The sequence below is a fragment of the Prionailurus bengalensis genome, chromosome E3 (assembly GCF_016509475.1).
Source record: "Prionailurus bengalensis isolate Pbe53 chromosome E3, Fcat_Pben_1.1_paternal_pri, whole genome shotgun sequence".
Classification (NCBI taxonomy): domain Eukaryota; kingdom Metazoa; phylum Chordata; class Mammalia; order Carnivora; family Felidae; genus Prionailurus; species Prionailurus bengalensis.
In genome coordinates, this window is record NC_057357.1 from 34,193,727 (window position 1) to 34,215,601 (window position 21,875).

Here is a 21,875-nt window from a genome sequence, read left to right on the forward strand (position 1 = left end):
GTGACCCGCCCTAGCGACCGCGCCCCGCGGGGGCTTTTCAGGCGCTTCCCGGCCTCAGGGGAAGCAAAAGTAAGTCGGGCCTCCGCGCCTCGGAGTCGCTGGGGTGTCGGGGGTGGCAGCCAACCTGCTCCAGCCCTTTGGGCTTCCAAAGGGGAGGAGGGACGTGGAGAAAGAGAAGGAAACGCCCAACTTGTGTCCAGCTTGGCAGAGTGCTCCCCCATCTGTTTATTTCAGTGTCCCATTTCTCTCACGGGCAATTTGGGCCTCCAAGCTCGAAGAAAAACTCGCAAGTGGCAAGGCCAGCGGGCTGGTCTTCGGGGACAGCGTCCCGTGTCGCGGCCGCCAGTCCACCCTGGAGGCCGCCAGCGCAACGGAGCGCGGGACGAGGAGCCCAAGCCGGGGTGGGTGGCGGCCCCGCACCTGTCCCGACAAGCACGCTGCGGGGCCAAGTGCGGGCAGCCTGCGTCACGCGCCAGCCCCCCCCTCCCGCGGCCGGAACCCGCGTGGCCGCGCTGGGTGGACGGCGCGGCCTCCAGTTAACCCGCGCGGCGCGGTGACCCTGTTGCCCCTGCGACCCCGGGGCACCCCAGTGGAAGCAGCCACGCAAACGGGCGATGACCGCACAGAGGCAAACCCGCCACCCCAGACTCCAGCGTCAGGGGCAGGAGCCACCCACGGCTGGAGAAGTCGGCCAGGCCACCATCCCCCACTAGCTGCCACCTCGCTCACCCTCCTCACTTTGACCTACAGGATATGGGTCCGCCTCCTTTATTTTCACCTGACACCATCCCCTGCTTGTCTTGTGCTGCCCATTCACACTGGCCTTCTTTATGTTTCCCCAGGACACTAAGCTCTTTTCTGCCACAGGGCCTTTGCTGTCATGGTACACTCTCTCTGGACTCTTCCCCCTCCCCCCGCCCCTCAGTTCTCAAGGCTCAGCTCAAACGGCCTGTAAGCACAGAGGTCTCGTCATAGCAGCCTTGTTAAAGTAGAGCCCTCTACTCTCCTATTGCCTGGTTTTACTGTTTGATACCCCATATCACTACATGAAATGATCTACTATTGATGTGTTTTCTTACAGGACTGCTGTCTCCAAAAAGTAACTTCTTCAAGGTCAGAATCTTGGCAGTCTTCTTCCTGGTTGAATCTTTAAAAAGATAGGTAAGGTTTAGGAAGAAAGGGGGTTGGAGGCCAGGCAGAAAGTACATGCCAGGCAAAAGTGGGTGTTAGAGGGGAACCCCAAGTTTTCAGGCAGCCAGAGTGGGAGCAGCAGGCCATGAATGCATTTTGTCCATCCAGTATCAGAGGCACACAGCCTGGGGCTTACCTCTTTTGCACAAGCACAGCAAAAACTGTTGATTCTATAATATTAAAAGAATTTTTTCAATGATTACAATAGAAAAACATGTGAAAATCTGTTATTTTTATGGCAAAGAAGTTTTTTTTAACGCATTTTTTGAGAGACGGAGAGAGACAAAGCAGGAGCAGGGGAGGGGCAGAGAGAGGGAGGCATAGAATCCAAAGTAGGCTCCAGGCTCTGAGCTGTCATCACAGCCCTACACAGGGCTTGAACCCACAAACCTCGAGATCATGACCTGAGCCAAAGTTGGGCACTTAACCGACTGAGCCACCCAGGCGCCTGTATGGCAAAAAATGTTTAATTTGAGGGCATTTTCATAGAGATTTTTCTGAGACTTGCCAAGGTCTTAAATGAGTGTTCTCTCTCTCTCTCTTCCTCTCTTCCTCCCCCTCCCTACCCCTAGACACACAGAGATGACTGTGGAGACCCAAACTTTTGGTCAGTTTCATTCTAAACTGCTGTTTATAAAACCTAAGCAGCATTATTACACGTCAATACCTGCTGGGTGCTCATAGCCAACCTGCAAGGGCTGTGGGATGAGGCTCACCTGTGGCTACTGTAAAAACAGTATATGGCCTATGCTATGATGGCGGAAAGTTAGATTTGTAAGGAGGATAAATGGGTATTTCCCAGTGGTGGAATTTCAGAGGACTTCCTGGGGGGGGAAGCATTGCTAGACCATGAAGCACAGCCAAGGCTCCTGGAAGGCAGAGGCCCCTCAGAGCACTGGGACACATAAGTTGAAAGGCACAGAGATACAAAGCACCTGGGTGGCTCAGTTGGTTAAGTGTCTGACTTCAGCACAGGCCATGGTCTCACAGCTTATGGGTTCAAGCCCCACATCAGGCTCTGTGCTGACAGATCAGAGCCTGGAGCCTGCTTCAGATTCTGTGTCTCCGTCTCTCTCTCTCTTCCCCTCCCCCGCTCATACTCTGTCTCTGTCCAAAATAAATAAACATTAGGGGCACCTGGGTGGCTGAGTTGGTTGGGCGTCTGACTTCAGCTCAGGTCAGGATCTCGCGGTCCGTGAGTTTGAGCCCTGCATCGGGCTCTGGGCTGATGGCTCAGAGCCTGGAGCCTGTTTCAGATTCTGTGTCTTCCTCTCTCTGCCTCTCCCCCGTTCATGCTCTGTCTCTCTCTGTCTCAAAAATAAATAAACGTTAAAAAAAAATTTTTTTTTAAACAAAATAAACATTAAAAAATAAAATAAAGGGATGGGGCGCCTGGGTGGCTCCGTCGGTTAACCATCTGACTTCGGCTCAGGTCGTGATCTTGCGGTCCGTGAATTCGAGCCCCGCGTCAGTCTCTGTGCTGACAGCTCAGAACCTGGAGCCTGCTTCTGATTCTGTGTCTCCCTCTCTCTCTGACCCTCCCCCCATTCATGCTCTCTCTCTGTCTCAAAAATAAAACATTAAAACAATTTTTTTAATTAAATTAAATTAAATTAAATTAAATAAAGGGGCGCCTGGGTGGCTCAGTTGGTTAAGCTTCCGACTTCAGCTCAGGTCATGATCTCACGGTTTGTGGGTTCGAGCCCCGCGTCGGGCTCTGTGCTGACAGCTCAGAGCCTGGAGCCTGTCCCGGATTTTGTCTTCCTTTCTCTCTGCCCCTCCCCCATTCACACTCTGTCTCTGTCTTTCTCAAAAATAAACAAACATTAAAAAAATAATAATAAAATAAAAAGAAAGGCACAGACATGGAAAAGGCTTACAAAACCAGTAATCTAGTTTGACTTGAACCACATTTTTTTTCTATTGATGAGATAGTGCCATCTAGTTTGGCTTTCTAAATAACTTTATAGGCACTTCCTGTCTGAGTGACCTTGGGCACATTAGTAAGACTCTTTGAGCATCAAAAATGGAGATGATAACAAATTCCTGAAGTTTGCTTTCAAGATTCAATGAGAATAAATGAGAAAAGAACTGAGTTCCTCACACATCCACGAAATTACTCAATAAAGACTGGCACTAAAAAAAAAAAAAAAAATTAGTCCTCAAGGGGCCTGAGAAAGTGATCCTGGATTAGCCTCCAACCTTGGAATTGGGAGGTCTATAGGAGCCATAGTGCATGTGACATCTCTCAGCTAAACTCTGGAAACTTCACATCCATTTAAAGTAAGTAGCATTTGATGACTGAAGAAAATGTGAGTTAATGTATACTTTCTTCTTTTTTTTTTTTTCATAGGCTCCATGCCCAACGTGGGGCTGGAACTCAGGACCCCAAGATCAAGAATCACATGCTCCACAGACTAGGGCAGCCAGGTGCCCCTGCACTTTGATTTTTAACACCTTCCAGACTTTTAGGTATGTATACATAAAGACTTTCTTTTTAAGTTTTTTTTTTTAACATTCATTTATTTTTTTTAATTTTTTTTTTAACGTTTATTTATTTTTGAGACAGAGAGAGACAGAGCATGAACAGGGGAGGGGCAGAGAGAGAGGGAGACACAGAATCTGAAACAGGCTCCAGGCTCTGAGCTGTCAGCACAGAGCCCGACGCGGGGCTCGAACTCACGGATCGCGAGATCGTGACCTGAGCCGAAGTCGGCCGCTTAACCGACTGAGCCACCCAGGCGCCCCAACATTCATTTATTTTTGAGAGAGAGAGCGTGAGTGGGTGAGGGGCAGAGAGAGACGGAGACACAGAATCTGAAGCAGGCTCCACGCTCTGACCTGTCAGCACATAGCCCGATGCAGGGCTCGAGCAAACCTTGAGATCATGACCTGAACCAAAGTCAGATGCTTAACTGACTGAGCCACCCAGGCACCCCTGTATGTAAACACTTTTAAACACAAAAGATATATTACACAGCTTGTTATGAAACTGACCTTTTATTTTCCATTTTGTAATATATCTTGGACATCTTTTCCATGCCAACAATATACAGTTGACCCTTGAACGATGTGGAGGTTAAGGGTATGACTCCACGCACAGTCGAAAATCCATGTGACTTTGTACACCCCTGAAACTTAACTACTGATAGCTTTCTATTGATTGGAAGCCTCATCCATCATAACATATACAGGTGGCTAACATGTAGGTTGTATGCTATGTATTATACACTGTGTTCTTACAATAAAGGAAGCTAGAGAGAAGAAAATGTGACTAAGAACATTACAAGGAAGAATAAATACATTCACAGACCTGTACTGTATTGACTGAAAAAATTTGCATATAAGTGGACCAACGCAGTTCAAACCCATGTTCCTTAAAGGTCAACAGTAGTCACCTGCTTACTTCTTATTAACAGTCACATAGTACCCCATGTTATAGGCCCATCATAATGTATCAGTTCATCACCACAAAGCATTTTGGCTGTTTTCAGTGTTTTAGTACTATAGGAACACGTACTCAGGGTCTCTGTACACCTAACTCATCTTGGCCATCCTTTAATTCCTCCTTTCCTATACATTCCATGAGGTAGAATCCCCTGTAAGAGCACTGTATTCTGTATTCACTGGTTCTAACAAGTACTCCTTGTTTCAACGGAAGAATTGCAATTGCACAGAAGAACAGAAAGTAAGAAGTGAAAAGTTATTCCACCTACCTTGTCTGGCATGTGTCTCAATCCTATACTCAAGAGCTAACACGTAACCTTTGGAAATGGTGTCCTTGTGTATGTGTGTATGTAACTATACATATGTATGTTCCCCCTTTAAGGAAAAGCACGCGATCATTTTATGAGTACTATCGCACTCTTCTTTCTCTTAACATAGTTCGACACCATTCCTTGTCAGTACATAAATCCTTTTAAAATATTCTGAGGGGCGCCTGGGTGGCGCAGTCGGTTAAGCGTCCGACTTCAGCCAGGTCACGATCTCGCGGTCCAGGAGGTCGCATCAGGCTCTGGGCTGATGGCTCCGAGCCTGGAGCCTGTTTCCGATTCTGTGTCTCCCTCTCTCTCTGACCCTCCCCCGTTCATGCTCTGTCTCTCTCTGTCCCAAAAATAAATAAATGTTGAAAAAAAATTTTATTTAAATAAAATATTCTGAAAGGGACTCCCGGGTGGCTCACTCGGTTGAGCAGCCGACTCCTGACTTTGGTTCAGGTCATGATCTCATGGTTCATGGGATCAAGCCCCACATCAGGCTCTGTCTCTCTCAAAAATAAATATACATTAAAAAAATACAAAAAAAGAAAAAGAAAATGTGCTTCAGAAAGGCAGAGCAATTGGCACTGGCTCCCATAAATACATGTGTGCCATTTTTCCATAGTCTTACTAATGGTATTAAAAAAAAACCAAAAACTCTGCACTTCGCTGATCAAAGAAATGAAAAAAGGTTATCTTCTTATGGCTGTACTTTGACTAGTCTAGTTTCCCAGGTTGTCATTGGCTTTCTGTTTCGTTTATCCTTTTCCATTTTTCTTGCTTTGAAAATTTTTTTAAAGAGTTCAGTCTTTGAATTTATAGCTCCTGAGTTTTGCATCAGGCTTAGAAAGGCTTTCCACACTCCCAAGATTATTTGTTCACATGATTGAATTAAAAATTTTTTTATGTTTATTCATTTTTGAAAGACACAGAGAGAGCACAAGCAGGGGTGGGGCAGAGAGAGTGGGGGACACAGAATCTGAAGCAGGCTCCAGGCTCTGAGCTGTCAGCACAGAGCCCGACGCGGGGCTCGAACTCATGAACCACGAGATTGTGACCTGAGCCGAAGTTGGACGCTCGACTGACTGAGCCACCCAGGCGCCCCCATGTGATTGAAATGAAACTGAAGCCCATCTTTTTCCTTCTCTCCTGGACTACCACACAGCAACGTCAAGAGAATGGGTGATACCCACAGCTTCTTGTGATACATGATGCGTGCATTCATCACAGTAGGCCATACACGCGGCCTCATAGATCAATCACTGCCAGGAAAGCTCAAAGTTAGAATGAAGGGCATGAGCCAAAAGACATGAGAAAAGTCAAATAACATTATGAGCACAAGAGGTCAATAAAAATAAGATAAAATCAAACATCTTTTACTTAACATTTCACTGCACATACATTTAAAAAAAGGCAGTCCTTTTTGGGTTTTAATACATTGCCTGCTCAAGTTTAGCACCAGTGTTGGCGTTATTAAGTACACTCTTGAGCTGGTTTCTGAATTTCACTTTTGCTACAAGACCTGGCATCTGGTTCCCCCAGAGGGGGTGAGCTGAGGGAGAATGCCAGGAGGAAGTTCTCCTTTTTATGACCTAGCCTCAGAAGTCATACAGCATGTGTACAGTCTCTTCCATGGAAGCAAGCCACTAACTCTGGGTCGCGTTCAAGGCCAGGGGGATTGGCTCTACCTTTGAAGGGAGGCATGCCATAGAAATGGGGATATACTTTACAACACCACATCTCGATTGTACCCGTGCTGCACTCAGCTTCCTACTGAGGGTGAGATTCTATGACCGTGCAGTCCTGGACTCCAAAGGTGGGGTGGCTTGTTGGAGATGCGGGTGACTCCCCCCACTCACATTTCAGTCACCGTGTATGGGAACAATGATCTGCTCTTCTGGGAGGTGGGGGAAGGAGTGTGGGAGGGATGTGTTCTGATTCCTTCTCTTGCCTTTTCTGTGATCAAATGTGGTCACAACTCACCTCACTTGGTAAATTAAAGGGATGTATTTCTCCCTAAACTCTTGTTTTCTGTAGAAACACAGAAAACAAATTGTGAAAGAAGATTTTTGACAGATTTGAAACCTTATATGTTCTCCTCCCCTTGCTATGAAATGCAGCTTACCTTGGGCAAATAATTCTACCTTTCTTAAGAAAAAGAGAAAATACTGCTAGTCTTGCGGTGCCTGGGTGACTCAGTTGATTGAGCATCCGACTCTTGATTTCAGCTCAGATCATGAACCCGGGGTCATGGGATATAGCCAGCTTAAGATTCTCTCTCTCTCTGTCTCTCTCTCTCTGTCTCTCTCTGTCTCTCTCTCCCCTGCCCCCCCCCCCCCAGAGAAAAAGAAAGAAAAAATACTGCTAGTCTGTTTATAACACAGAAAAAAGTGTCAGAGAATCTCAGACCTTGTGGGGGAAATTATAGATTTTCCCAAAGGTCTCTCAAAACTGAGCACAGAATAGGATAATGTAAGCATGTTGGAGACTGCATGCTTCTCTCCCAATATCCATTTGACAGTTATTTTTTACAAACAGAGCCTAAATTGTATTCAAGTGGGCAGTGTGCCCAGCTTAAGGACTACATTTCCCAGCCTCCTTTGCAAGGAAGGGAGGATGATGAAATCATAAGAGGAAGTCATTGGGTGGGGCTTCCAGGAAAGCTATTTAAAAGGAAGTGACTTAGCTTGGTCTCTTGCTCTTGCTACTTCCTCCTTCCTGTTGCCTGGAACTCAAACAAGGTAGCCAGGGCTGCAGCAGCCATCTTTGACCATGAGGTAACCTTGAGGAAGGAAGCCATATGCCGAGAATAGTGGAGCAGAAAGGAGGAAGTCTGATGAATTTGTGGATGTCCTCAGACCACTAGTTAAGTAAAAGAAAAGCCCTCTAGTTCGTATGAGCAGCTGTGGTTGGGTCTCTGCACCAAGAGCTAAACGCAATCCATTGCTCGTTATATGTAAAGGACGTAGTAATCTGCGCAGTGCTAAATAAATGTAATCTGTAGCTTGGGGAAATTTGAGGTTGCTGGTTGTGCTTCCTCTTTGCTTTTACCCACCTTTTATGCAATTTTGCCCCCTTACAACAGCATGTTCCTTCCAGGGCTGGTGTTCAGCCTGGAACTGTAGCTGCAAGTTGCTGCCAGTTATCAGAAAGTACTCCGGTTAGGAGCGACCTCTCTTTCTGGCTCCTCGCTGAGGGGTGAATCACAGGCAATTAAGTGCATTCAGAAAGACAGCCCGTGGCCTTTCCGACTTGTGAGAACTCTGCCTGTGGTGCCCAGGGCTTGGGCTGAAGGTACGCTTCAGCCCGGTGGTGATGTCACTGTGAAAAGTCTCATGATAACGCTGTTGCTCAGGCCTCCGGCTTCTGCCTGCTAAGTGATTCCTTCACTTTCTTAAAATCTGTGGGGGTTTTTTAAATGTTTGTTTTTGAGAGAGAGGGAAAGAGAACACGAGCCAGGGAGGGGCAGAGAGAGAGAGGGAGACAGAGAATCCCAAGAAGGCTCTATGCTGTCCATGCAGAGCCCAACACAGGACCCAAACTCACGAACCATGAGATCATGATCTGAGCTGAAACCAAGAGTCAGATGCCTAACAGACTGAGACACTCAGGTGCCCCCCAAAACCAGTTTTAAAATGGCACAGCTCTCAGGGGCGCTGGGGTGGCTCATTTGGTTCAGCATCCAACTTCAGCTCAGCCCATGATCTTGCAGTTCATGAGTTCACACCCCATGTCAGGCTCTGTGATGACAACTCAGAGCCTGGAGCCACTTCAGATTCTGTGTCTCCCTCTCCCTCTCTCTACCCGTCCTCTACTTGTGTGTGCGCTCTCCTCTCTCTCTCAAAAATAAACATTTAAAAAATAAAATAAAATAAAGTAATAAAATGGCACAGCTCTGAAAAACAAAGGCTCAGTTCCGTTTGCCAGCCTGGGTCTCACTAGAGAAACAGCTTCTCATTGAGGCGAGATGTCAATGCAGTGGAGTCACAGTATCTGACTGAAACCAGCATCCTGAAACAGTAATGCAGGCTCTCGAATTCAATCCCCAGCTCTGTGATTCTCACCTGAATCCCCCCCCCCCCCCCCCCCCCGTCGATCTCATTCAAATGCACAGTCCAGTTCCACACAGCTGGGGTGCGCCCTGGGTGGGTGCCCGTCCAATAAGCCCCCAGCGATGCCCGTGCCCCAATGCGCAGACGGCATCTTGAGTGGGAAGGCATTTGCTGGCTGTTCTCAAAACACAGTCCCAGGCTGTCAGGCACCTTCTTGTCATTTAGGTCTCAGTTCACATGTCACTTCCTCTGAGCAGTCCTCCTTGACTGGGCGTTCCACAGCAGAGTCTCCCAGCCCCCATCACTTCTACCTCACCCACATTTCACCTGCAGCACATGCCCCCTCCCATGCACCGCATGTTTATATGCATCTTCCCCCCGCCCCCAACCTCCACTACAATTGACATAGGATCATGTCAACTGATTCTCTCAGTCACAAATTTAGAATTTGGGTGGAGACCAGAAATTGGGAGCTAAGTAACATTAATGGCTAGGTGATTCTTTTTTTTTTTTTTTTTTTAATTTATTGTCAGATTGGTTTCCATACAACACCCAGTGCTCATCCCAACAGGCGCCCTCATCAATGCCCATCACCCACTTTCCCCTCTCCCCCACCCCCCCATCAACCCTCAGTTTGTTCTCAGTATCCCAGAGTCTCTTATGGTTTGCCTCCCTCCCTCTCTGTAACTTTTTTTCCCCTTCCCCTCCCCCATGGTCTTCTGTTAAGTTTCTCAGGATCCACCTATGAGTGAAAACATGGTATCTGTCTTTCTCTGCTTGGCTTATTTCACTCAGCATAATACCCTCCAGTTCCATCCACATTGCTGCAAAAGGCCAGATTTCATTCTTTCTCAAGTACTATTCCATTGTATATATAAACCACATCGTCTTTATCCGTTTGTCAGTTGATGGACCTTTAGGATCTTTCCATAATTTGCCTATTGTTGAAAGTGCTGCTATAAGCATTGGGGTGCATGTGCCCCTATGCATCAGCACTCCTATATCCCTTGGGTAAATGCCTGGTAGCATTATTGCTCGGTCGTAGGATAATTGTATTCTTAATTTTTTGAGGAACCTCCACACTGTTTTCCAGAGCGGCTGCACCAGTTTGCATTCCCACCAGCAGTGCAAGAGGGTTCCCATTTCTTCGCATCCTTGCCAACACCTATAGTCTCCTGATTTGTTCATTTTAGCCACTCTGACTGGTGTGAGGTGGTATCTGACTGTGGTTTTGACTTGTGTTTCCCTGACGAGGAGTGACATTGAGCATCTTTTCATGTGCCTGTTGGCCATCCGGATGTCTTCTTTGGAAAAGTGTCTATTCATGTCCACTGCCAATTTTTTCACTGGATTATTTATTTTGGGAGTGTGGAGTTTGTGAGTTCTTTATAGATTTTGGATGCTAGCCCTTTATCCAATAGGTCATTTGCAAATATCTTTTCCCATTCCGTCGATTGAATGGCTAGGTGATTCTATTCCTCCATAACCCAGGACATAACCCAGCCTAGGAGCCACCTCTGTTTCCCTACCCACCCCCCACCCCCCCCAACCCCGCTCTCAAATTCATTTCGTATTAAGCTGGAGCTGCATAGTTTCTAATGTTTGCATAATCCCAGTGTACTACTATTAGCCTTTTGCCATTTTTCCTTCCAGTCTTTTAATACTTTTTTCCAGTCTTGGGGCTCTTGGATGGCTCAGTCAGTTGAGCATTCTGCGACTTCAGCTCAGGTCATGATCTCACGGTTCGTGGGTTCAAGCCTTGCGTTGGGCTGTGTGCTGACAGCTCGGAGACTGGAGCCTGCTTCAGATTTGTATCTCCCTCTCTCTCTGTCCCTCCCCCACTCGTTCTCTCTCTCTCAAAAATAAACATTAAAAATGTATATATTTTTCAAGTCTTTTATATTAACATAATTATTTCCATAATTAACAGCAGGGTCCCTGGCTCCTATGGGCTTGGCCAGCCAGTTGTGCTCATCTACCCAACTCCTTCTCCGGTGACATCATGAGGTGGCTTGAAATAAGCCACGGGGGGGGGGGGGGTGGCATGTTTACAGCATGAAAATCAGCAAATACTGCAAACCAGAGCTTTTCTTTTCAGGGAGTCAGTTGTTAAGAACCTGTCAACTCGCCATTGATTTGACTTATAAGACATTGGGTTTCCCCAGCCACGTAGCCACCAACTAGTTAACACTCTCCTAACATGTACTAGATTAGGTCCTTTTAAATGGAGACGGATGCCATATAAATAAACACAGAAACAAGAAACTTCTAGGAAGTGTTAAAGTATAAAGAAAATTAATGAAACCACTGATAATGTTGAACGTATTCCTTTTCTCCCCTGCCCCCCATCACAAACAATTCGTCAAGTTTCAAAAAGCTCTAAGAAAATGGGACACCTGGCTTGCTCAGTCAGTTAAGCATCCGACTCACTGGTTCATGAGTTCAAGCCCCAAGTCGGGCTCTGTGCTGACAGCGTGGAGCCTGCTTGGGATTCTCTGCCTCCCTCTCTTTGTCCTCCCCTGCTCATACTCCCTCTCTCTCTCTCTTAAAAATACATAAATAAACATTTTTAAAAATGCCTAAGAAAAAAAGAAATAAAAGGTCTAAAGGGCATTCTTCCTAATGGCTGCGTATTATTTACTCCTTGTAATAATAATGATCTTCTGATGTATTTATGCTTTCCTCGGCAGTTCAGAGTTTCTCAGCCTCAGCACTGTTGATATTCTGGGTCGAATAACTCCTGTGGGGGGCTGTCTCATGCTTTGAGACGTGGCTTTTACCCACTAGATGCCAGTAGCAATGCCCACTGCACGCCAGCTGTGGCAACCAGAAATGTCTCCAAGTCTCGCCCCCTGGTGGTCAAAATGACCCCAGCTGAAGGTCACTGACTCAGCTGGACTTGACCTTAGCAAAGACCTCCAGGAAGGAAGCGCATCTCAGAGAGTGGCCCCATGATCAGTAGCAGGTGTGCCAACTGGGAACTTACTAGAAACGAAGATTCTCTAAAATAAAAACTATAATGAATTAATTAATATAAAAAGTTTTAATAAATAAAAAATAAAAATTTTTTAAATTTGTTTTCATTTTTGAGAAACAGTGTGCATGAGAGCTGGGGAAGGGCAGAGAGAAAGGGACACAGAGGATCCCAAGTGGGCAGTGACAGCAGAGAGCTCGATGTGGGGCTCAAATTCACGAACTGCGAGGTCATGATCTGAGCCAAAGTTGGACGCTTAACTGACTGAGCCACCCAGGCGCCCCTAAAAAATCTTTTTTAATTTTTTAGAAAGGGGGGGGTAGGAATCAGTTAAGCATCTGACTCTTGATCTCAGCTCAGGTTTTGATCTCAGGGTTGTGAGTTCAAGCCCCACTTTGGTCTCCACGTGGAGCATACTGAAAGGAAGGAAGGAAGGGAAGAAAAAATGACAATTCTCAGGCACCTCTCCAGACACCTGAAATCAGAATCTCTGGGGTGGGACCAGGCAGTCTGTGCTTTAACAAGCCCTCCTGGGGATTCTGATGCACACTCCAGCTTGATAAGGTCCAGGGATGAAGGTTTTCAGAATCACAACACTGTTCCGTGCCGTCCTGCAGTGCGTGGTTGTGGTTGCATCATAATCATGTCCCCCCCCCAACCCCCCCCCCCCTGCACCCGCTGATCCTTGGCTGGTACAGGTGATTAGAGAAAATTAGCTGAGTTCAGGTGTACTTTTGACTTAAGTACCACCTTTCAGCCCCAGATTACCAAACACCACTTATTTTTACCCCAGGGAGGCTCTGGGAGGCTCCAGGGCCAGAGGCAAAGTTAAGAATAGAAAACAAATGGGTCCTGACTGTAAGTTCCAACCACCACGGGGTGTTTCTCCACTCCATGTAAACCGTGGTTTTCTAAATAAAGAGCAGTTTGGTCTTTTCAGAAACCAAAGAACCACAAAATGCAAAGCCAAGCCAAGATGTACCACTAGTCGCTACCTCCTGCTCTTCTTACCGTCTTGTACATTGGCTACCATGTACTCAGTTCAGAAATATGGGTTCACAGGGGCACCTGGGTGGCTCAGTTGGTTGAGCCTCCGGTTCTAGATTTCAGCTCAGGTCATGATCCCAGGGCTGTGGGATCAAGCCCCATGTCAGGATTCATCTGCACCGCGCAGCATGGAAGCTGCTTAGGATTCTCTCTCTCTCTCTCTCTCCCCGTCTGCCCCTTCTCCCTTGCTCATGCGCGCTCTCTCTTTCTTAAAATTAAAAAAAAAAAAGTAAAAAAAGAAATAGGGGTTCACAAGCTTTCCTCCTTGGTTCATAAATGGGGGTTCCTACCACTGGAACAAGAATGCCTCTGGTCTAGCAGAGGTGGGGGTATCGCCCCATTCTGGGAAGCATTTGGAATGGGTGGTGGTGGGAGATGGCTGTCACAGACACTGGGACTTCTGGTGTTTACTGGTTAGTTCCAGAATGGTTAAACATCTTACAGAGTAGTTTGTGGGACTGTAGAGTGGTACAATCACTTTGAAAAATAAGCCAAGGGTTTCTTTTAAAATTCAACATACAGGGGGGGCCTGGATGACTCAGCCCATTAAGAACCTGACACTTAGTTTAGGCTTAGGTCATGGTCTCATGGTTGATGAGTTTGAGCCCATCAGGATCCATGCTGATGGTGCAGAGCCTGCTTGGGATCCTCTCTTCCTCTATCTCTGCCCCTCCCGTAGTCTCTCTCTCTCTCAAAATAAGTGAATAAACTTTAAAAAAAAAAAAAATGTTAATTCAGTATACAGGATGCCTGGCTCCTCAGTTGGTAGGGAATCTTACTCTCGATCTTGGGATTGTGAGTTTAGAGGCTTAGGTAATATCCAACTGTGTGGAGATTACTTTAAAAATAAAAACATAGGGGAACCTGGGTGGCTCAGTCAGTTAAGAGTCCGACTTCAGTTCAGATCATGATCTCACACTCCCTGAGTTCGAGCCCCAATGTTGGGGTCTTTGCTGACAGCTCAGAGCCCGGAGCCTGTTTCCAATTCTGTGTCTCCCTCTCTCTCTGCCCCTCCCCCGCTGGTACTCTGTCTCTCAAAAATAAAAATAAACATAAAAAATAATAAAAATAAACTTCACAAAATAAAATAAAATTCAACATACACTCACGATAATACTCTACCATTTCCACCAATACTCCTAGGTATTTACCAAAGAGAAAAGAAAGCCTATATCCGCACTTATACTTACATGCTCTTCTTTAAAATATTTTTTTTGTTTAGTATTTATTTATTTGGGTGAGGGAGGGCCAGAGAGAGCCAGAGACACAGGATCTGAAGCAAGCTCTGTACTGAAGGCAGCAAGCCGGAAGCGGGGCTTGAACTCATGAAGTGTGAGATCATGACCTGATCTGAAATCAGATGCTTAACCAACTGAGCCACCCAGGCACCCCCCCGTGCTTCTCTGCAATAGGCAGAAACTGGAAGCAACCCGAATGTCCAACAGGTGGAAAGATAAACAGACCATAGTGCATCCATACAGGGGACTGCTATGCAGCAGTGAGAAGAAATGAACTCTCGGTCCACAGTACAACAGAGGTGAATCTCCGAATAACTATGCTAAGTAGAGGAAGCCAGACCCCCCCCCCCCAAAAAAAAGTGTGTGCCTTATGATTCACTCCCTTTACAGAAAATGCAAACTAATCTATAGCCACAGAAAACAGATGAAAGGTTGCCTGGGGATGTGGGGGAGGACAGGGAAGGACCAGAAGGAGGGATTACAAGAAGATTCTATTGTAATCTCCTTTGGGAAAGGAAACAGTCTGGGTGATAGTTATGTTAATTAAGCCTCTACGGGGCAGCTCAGGACCTGGCAGCTGGATTCTTTTCAGCAGAGGAAAAGAAAGGAGGTGCCCAAGACAGAAATGACAGTTTTTTATAACCTACCCTTGGAGGTGACGTCCATCACTTCAGCTGTATTTCTATTCATTGGAGGCAAGTCAGTGAGTTCAGCCCACACCATGGGGAAGGGAATTACACAAGGGCATGAATACCAGGAGGTGTGGATCTTTGGGGACCCCCTCAGAGGCTGCCCAGCACAAGGAACAGGTGCAAATATGTGCATCTTCCCTAGCTCTTCCTAAACGGGGGTGCATTAACCATGGCGCTGGCAGACCACAATCCCAAAATCACAAGGACATTTTCTTTCCTTCTTAAAAAATACAGCACTTGTATAGCATGGAGACTAGAGTTAATAATACCGTGTCGTACATTGGAAAGTTGTTGAAACAGTAAATCTTACAAGTTCTATTCACAAGGAGAAAGGGTCTGTAAAGCTGTGCGGTGATGGATGTTAACTAAATTTACTGTGGTCGTCATTTAACAATATATCCAAATATTGAATCGTTATGTTGCATACCTGGAACTAATACAGTGTTACATGTCAATTGCCAGTTAGATCTCAACTGAAAAAAAAAATTAGAATCATGTCCCCTGTACCCCAGGGGTGCTAAGAGCTGATGGTACCAATATGTTTGGCAGACTGTGTTTCTGCGAATTCTCCCAGCAGCTGAAGCAACAGCCTTTTGTAAGAGAACAGGAGAGGCCCAGGCTCAGGGTGGGGTGAAGGATTCTAGGGGCGGTACGCTGCATCCTCCAAATGCACTGTGTGGGTTATTGTCTGGGAGCATTCAAACATCTGTTCTAGTAGTCAGGCTACTGCCAGTGACTGAACCACAATGACAAGAAGAGCGAATCAGCTAAACCTCACGGAAGTGAATTCCTTGCTCAGGCAGAGCCTGCTCTGGGTCCAGGCAACAATCCCTCACAGCTGCTGCCCTCCACGGGATGATGCACAGTGACTCAGGGATGCAGGCAGCTTCTGTCTTGTGACTCCACCCTCCGCGAAGGGGAAGACGAAGGCTGGAGAGTCTTACTTACGGTGGCTTTTTGCTCCCTCAGATAGGAAGTGACACATCACTTCTGATCATAATCTGTTGGCCAGAGCCAGTCATATGACCCTGCCTAACACTATCTCCTGACACCCAAGAACAAAGACCTGGACATTGAGGCAATCCATAATAACATTTTCATAGAAGGTCGCCCAGCCACACATAAGATTTCACATGTGGGGTTTTTTTTATTTTATTTAGGTTTTTTTTAATTTATTTATTTTGAGAGAGACAGAGACAGTGTGAACAGGGGAGGGGTGGGGGAGAGAATCCCAAGCAGCTTCAAGCTCAGTGCAGAGCCCCACATGGGTTTCAAACCCACGAAAGCCTGAGATCGTGGCCTGCGAAACCAAGAGTCGGATGCTCAGCTGACAGAGCCACCCAGGCACCCTTATTTTATTTAAATCCAAGTTAGTTAACATATAGTGTAATCATGATTTCAGGAATAGAAATTAGTGATTCATCGACAATAAAACACCTGGGGCTTATCCCAACAAACACCTCCTTCATGCCGATCACCCATTTAGCCCATTCCCCCACTGAACACCCTGCCAGCAACCCTCAGTTCTCTATATTTAAGAGTCTCTTATGGTTTGCCTCCCTCTCTGTTTTTAACCTTATTTTTCCTTCCCTTCCTCTGTGTTCATCTGTTGTGTTTCTTAAATTCCACATATGAGTGAAATCATATGATATTTGTCTTTCTCTGACTTATTTTGCTCACCGTAATATACTCTAGTTCCATCCACGTTTTACAGATGGCAAGGTTTCATTCTTTTTCACTGCCGAGTAATACTCCATTGTACCACATCTTCTTTATCCATTCATCAGTCGGTGGGCATTTGGGCTCTTTTGATACTTTGGCTACTGGCTATAAACATTGGGGTGCATGTGCCCCTTCGAATCAGCATTTTTTTGTATCCTTTGGATAAATACCTAGTAGTGCAATTGCTGGGTCTAGGGTAGTTCTATTTTTAATTTTCTGAGGAACCTCACACTGTTTTCCCAAGTAGCTACACCAGTTTGCATTCCCACCAGCAGTACAAAAGTGTTCCCTTTCCTCTGCATTCTCACCAATGTCTGTTGTTTCCTGAGTTGTTAATTTTGATTCTACATGTGTTGATATTTATCATAACGCCTTTGTATTAACTTATTTGATCCCCATAATTCCTCAAGGAGGTTGGTATTTTTATTCCTATTTTAAAGAGGAATTGAGGCACAATGAAGTTCCTATCCACAGAACACTTGTTTTTGTTTATGATATTTCTTTAAAAAATTTTTTTAAATGTTTGTTTATTTTTGAGAGAGACAGAGACAGAAACAGAGTGTGAGTAGGGAAGGGGCAGAGGGAGAGGGAGACACAGATTCTGAAGCAGGATCCAGGCTCCGAGCTGTCAGCACAGAGCCTGATGCAGGGCTCGAACTCACAAACCGTGATTTCACGACCTGAGCCAAAGTTGGACTCTTAACCGACTGAGCCACCCAGGAGCTCAAATAAATAAAAACATTAAAAAAATTTTTTTTTAAAACACACCAAAGCACAGATTTTTAAACAACTATTTAATATGCGGTGTTGGTGGGGATATAGAGAAATAGGCATTTCATACGCTGTCTGGGGTGAGAGTGGAAATGCGGAGGGCATTCGGCAGTTCGCATCCAAAGATTTCAAATATGTCACCCTAACCCTTCGATTCTATGTTTAGAAATTTATGTGAAGAAAACAAATCTGTATGCAAAGATTTGGTTAGCAGAAAACCCAACCTAGCTTATTACAGAATCATTTGTAGGAACCCAAAACTGAAAATAACCTAAGTGCCCCAAATAGGAAATTAGCTTTAAAATCGACAACCCTGCAGTTCAATGGCATCTGGTGTCGCTGTTGGTGGGTTCGGACCCCATGTCAGGCTCTGTGCTGACAGCTCAGAGCCTGGTGCCTGTTTCAGATTCTGTGTCTCCCTCTCTCTGCCCCTCCCCCTGCTCACACACGGTCTCTCGCTTTCTCTCTCAAAAGTAAACATTGAAAAAAATTCCACAAAATAAATAAAAACATTGGTCAATTGTGACAAATACATGATAATAATGTAAGGTGTTTGTAATATGGGAAAATCACGCGGGAAACGCAGACGGTGTGGGGTATATGGAGAATTGCTGGCACTATCTTCACAACTTTTCTGTAAATTTAAAACTGTTCTAAAACTTTATTACTAAAAAAAAAAAATCACCCAGGGTGCCTGGGTAGATCAGTTGATTGAGCATCTGGCTCTTGATTTTGGCTCAGGTTATGATGTCACGGCTGGTGGGATTGAGTCCACATCAGGACTGTTAGGGATTCTCTCTCTCCCTGTCTCTCTCCGCCCCTCCCTTGTGCAAGCTCTCTCTCTTTCTCAAAAATAAATAAACATTAAAAAAAAAATCACAACCAATTGTGATCATTTAGTCCACTTAAAAAAAAACACACAAGGGTTCTTGCCTCTAGCTGTAAGGACACAAGGCTCTTCCGATTTTGTCATCAGGAAAACTGCCGTTTGGAAACAGAGCCTGGCTGTGGCCTGTGGGGGCACCAGGGAAGTTGTTGGCTGAGCTGAGGATAAACACCAGTGATTCTATTCTCAGTAAGTGGCTCTCACCCCTAACCATCCTTCCTTCCCCTTCAGTGTGTATCATGTCTGGGCCTGAATTATCCTGTCTGGCTAAGTCCTGATTCTGGGAGACTTCTGGTGTTGGAAAACATTGGGAAATTTCAGTGGATTTGGCTGCAAAGGGACTTCGTGCTTTTTTTAAACAGGTGACTGACTTCAACATTAATGCCAATGCTTATGACCGGAAATCAGATGATGCAACGCAAAGCAGGAGCATCAGATTTTCAGATGACATGGGGCTTCAGGTGACAGCCAAGCCACTGGTTTGCCAGCCTGGATGGGTGCAGCCCTGAGAAGGTGCTCTTGCAGAAACACCTAGGATACTGACTTATTCAGTGCAGAGAATAACCACCCCAGAGTTGGGAGTTAGGATCTGGCAAGAGTTTAAATTAGGAGAAGTGGTAGTTGAAGAGCTTAAAAACATAGGGAAAAAAAACCAGGGTTGGCGGGGGGAGGGGCACCTGGGTGGTCAGTTAAGCATCGAACTCTTGCTTTAGGCTCAGGTCATGTTCTTGCTGTGTGTGAGTTTGAGCCTTGAGCCAGACTCTGCGGTAACAGTGTGCAGCCTGCTTGGGATTCTCTGTCTCCCTCTCTCTCTGCCCCTCTCTGGCACTCATTTCTGTCTCTCTCTCTCTCTCACTCAAAATAAATACACTTAAAATAAAATCTAAAAAATAATAATACAAAAGAAGAACAAAGGAGTGGCCATCACATCTGTGAGTGTTCTGAGAAATCATTGAAATTCACTAAAATTATTCTGACAACAAAAATAGCAATGACTAGCATGTTTTGCACACGCACCAATGCTATGTTCCCTTTATAAAAGAAACCCTCTGACCCCTCTCCTCACAAAACCCAGTCCTGAGGTTGAAGCCTGAATCATTACATATCCCTTGGACAGGCTTGACCCAAACCAATTCAAACAAAGAAAGCAGAAAGTGGCCAAACAGCCAAATTCTTGGCTTTCACCAAGTTGCTAAACGGGCTTTTGAAACTCATGGCAGAGATGATAATCTTGAAAGCCAAGTCTTTTGATGTGCAAGATTCACAAAAGAGACTTTTTTTTTTTTTAATGTCTCTTGGATTGGCTAGACTTGGGAAAACAGCATCGACCGTGAGCTGATGAGCTAGTCCATTTTTCTATTCTTTCTACTTGTTTTGTTTTTTTTTCTTTTTTAAATTTTTAAAATTTTATTTTAGAGAGGAGAGGAGGGAGTGGGAGGGGCAGAGAGAGAGAGAGGAAGAGAGAGAATCCCAAGCAGGCTCTGTACTGTCGGCACAGAGCCCGACGCGGGGGTTGGTCTCACAGCTGTGAGATCGTGACTTGAGCTGAAATCAAGTCAGACTCAACTGACTCAGCCACCCAGGTGCCCCCGTTTTTTTCTTTAAGTAAACTCTATACCCAACGTGGGGCTCAGCCTCAAGATGCTGAGATCCAGAGTCACATGCTCGACCGACTAAGCCAGCCAGGCGCCCTTATTCCCTCTAAAATTTTCAGATTAAAAATTCTGCTATGGTTAGTTTTAATCTGGAAGCCGGTAAGCCTGCAAGAAGGTTATGGCAATTCGGCAGCAAACAGCCGTTTGGGGAGGGGTGGTGGAGATGGGGAAGATTCAGGAGGCTGGAGAGAAACGGAGGGATATCTGGTGGTAGCCCACTGGAGTGTTTCCACATCTCAGGCCTGAAATCCCCATGCATTTCGCTCCTCCTTCACTTCGGGAGCTTCACGCCTGGAGCTGGGCACTTGGGGAGACGCAGAGAGAATACAATCCTAGGTTAGCCACTGCAGTGGTTTCCGAGAAGGGTCTCTGCCCCGGACACCACCTGCTGCGAAGGGACTTGAGGTACATCCAGATGCCTTTGGGCTTCAGTCCAGGTGCCCTGGGAACCTCAAAAGGTTTTCAGTAGGCCGTGGACTGAGCTGGTTTTCAGAGTCCCCTCTACCCCAGCTCCTGCACGGGGCAAGTTGGAGCGGGCTATGAAAATGGACCAGTTAGGAAGCACCTCAGCATTCCTAGTGCTTAATATAGTCACTCTTTCTTCTTTCTTTTTTTAAGTTTATTTATTTTTGAGAGATACAGAGAGAGCACGAGCGGGAGAGGTACAGAAAGAGTCTGAAATCTGAAGCACACTCCAGGCACTGAGCTGTCAGCACAGAGCCCGACATGGGGCTCAAACTCACAAACCGTGAGATCGTGACCTGAGCCAAAGTCAGACGTTCATGCGACTGAGCTACACAGGCGCCCCACACCCTTTCTTTTTTCTGAAAGCAACCCTGTGCAATGGGAATTGGTTTCCTCATTGGGAAAGCAGGGAATCTGAGATCAGAGAGATTGAGTGAAGGACCCAAGGTCACACAGCAACTAATTACCTGTAAGGTTGCCAGATGAAATGCAACACACGCATGGAACATACTTATACTAAGAAGTTATTCACTGTTTATCTGAAAGTCAGATGTAACTGTGTGACCTATGCTTTGATTTGCTAAATCTGGCAACCCTAATTACTGACCCAGCCAGGATTTGAGGCCAGGGTCCGGCTCCAAAGTCCTGGTCCTTCCTCCAAACGGCCCCAACTCTAAGGCAAGCATTGGCTTTGGTTCATCTCCATATCCCTACTCATTGCCTTACTGGGGCCGTGCCATCAGCCAGAGGGTCCCCCGGAAATGTTTGTCTTGTGAGTATAGAAGTGGGTGAGCAGGGGCACCTGGGGGGCTCAGTCAGTTGAGTAATGCTCAGGTCATGATCTCAAGGTTGTGAGTTTGAGGCCCGTGTCAGACTCTGTGCTGACAGTGGGGGAGCCTGCTTGGGATTCTCTGTCTCCCTCTCTCCCTGCCCCTCCCTCTAAATAAATAAATAAAACAGAAAAAGAAGTGGGTGTACAATGTCAGAGAATTTGGAGACCTTTCTGGAGAATCCAAAATATTGGTATAGTGAGCCTGGTATAGTGGGTAAGAGCACCCATTCTGAAGACTGGGTTCAGGTCCTGCCACTGTCACTTACCTACCAAGTGTGTGAATTGGGGCAAGTCACTTAAGCCCCCGTGCATCTGTAAAACGGGGGCGGTAATCCTAGCACTAATAGTAATAACATCCTTCATGGGACTATTTCTAGGACTGTTTCTAGTAAACTCACATAACACCATGCATCATATAGAGGAAGATCATGGGAAACGCTAGCTGCGATGACGAGCCAAGAGTAAGATAAAGAGGAAACCAAAATGCCGTAAACCCTCCTCACCCCGCCAGGGACGCCCTGAGAATTCTTTTCCAGGGTGGGAATTGTTTTACTCCCTGTTGGCTCTGTTGGGGTGCATAGACCTCTGCTCC

The 21,875-nt window shown here is 46.0% G+C and overlaps 1 long non-coding RNA gene across 1 annotated transcript; it reads left to right on the forward strand.

Moving 5' to 3' along the window:
* The first annotated feature begins 99 nt into the window (after window positions 1-99).
* Window positions 100-19,014, forward strand: LOC122471682. The gene is made up of 5 exons (XR_006294238.1): window positions 100-757; window positions 1,082-1,161; window positions 3,545-3,663; window positions 18,422-18,520; window positions 18,694-19,014. It is a non-coding gene; the product is annotated as an uncharacterized LOC122471682 (long non-coding RNA).
* The last annotated feature ends 2,861 nt before the right edge of the window (window positions 19,015-21,875 follow it).